The sequence below is a fragment of the Nematolebias whitei genome, chromosome 1 (genome assembly GCF_014905685.2).
Source record: "Nematolebias whitei isolate Nwh7 chromosome 1, NemWhi1, whole genome shotgun sequence".
Taxonomy (NCBI): Eukaryota; Metazoa; Chordata; class Actinopteri; order Cyprinodontiformes; family Rivulidae; genus Nematolebias; species Nematolebias whitei.
In genome coordinates, this window is record NC_056498.1 from 36,892,197 (window position 1) to 36,893,262 (window position 1,066).

The following is a 1,066-nucleotide window of genomic DNA, read 5'->3' on the forward strand; positions in this document are numbered from 1 at the left end:
ATCCATCCATGCATCCATCCATCCATCCATCCATCCATCCATGCATCCATCCATCCATCCATCCATCCATGCATCCATCCATCCATGCATCCATCCATCCATCCATCCATCCAAGCATCCATCCATGCAACCATCCATGCATCCATCCACCCATGCATCCAACCATCCATCCATCCATCCATCCATCCATCCATCCATCCATCCATCCATCCATCCCACTTCTTCCTTTTTGGTGCTCATGTCCAGCAGTCACTGTGCGAGAGTCGGGGGACACCTGGACAAGTCTCCAGTCCATCACAGGGACATAGAGTCAAACGAGACAAACAACCATTCACTCTCTCTCTCTCTCTCTCTCTCTCCCAGGGACAATTTAGAGTTACCAATCAGCCCAACATAGATGTTTTTGGTCTGTGGGAGGAAACTGGTGTACCCGGAGAAAACCCATGCAGCACGGAGAGAACATGCAAACTCCACCCAGAAAGGTCCTGGCCGGGATTTGAACCAGCAATACAAACGCGCTAGCCAAAATGCTACAGACGTACTGCTCTGCTAACCCTCCTCCCCACGTTGACAATTACCGGCAGCAACATAGCACTAAGCTAGCAGGCGGGCAACACAGACGTGAGGCCCCCCGACAAAAAACAAAACAAAAAAAACCACAAGCTCCCCGCCAGCGGAGCTGATCTAGAGGAAACACTGAATACGTAGTGTTAACTCGGATACGTACAGTAAATGTTTTTTTGTCTGAACACAGCCGGTAACACGGCTGGTAATAAATACAGTAAACTACCAGGAAGTCCCCGATCGTTACCGTCATCTTCCTCCTGCTCGCTCCACTGGCAGCAGAGCAAAAGTTGCTCTATGCATGCAGGGGAGTCCCTCCTCACGGGGAGGGAGGGGGAATCCCCCCCCCCTTCTCTCCTCTGCTCCCCATTTCATTGATCAGATTTTTTTAACCTTTATTTATACAGGTAGTGAGTCACGAAGACCCATCCTCCAAGAGAGTCGTGTACTGGGCAGCTCTGTGAGCACCCGGGTGTGACGACGCTAAATGTTTGAAGCCCGT

General features: G+C 50.8%; 1 protein-coding gene across 1 annotated transcript in view; it reads right to left on the reverse strand.

The window, feature by feature from the left end:
• dnah2 (dynein, axonemal, heavy chain 2) overlaps positions 1-1,066 on the reverse strand; it is a 121,179-nt gene that overhangs the window by 13,648 nt on the left and 106,465 nt on the right. The gene's annotated exons all lie outside the window — the stretch shown is intronic.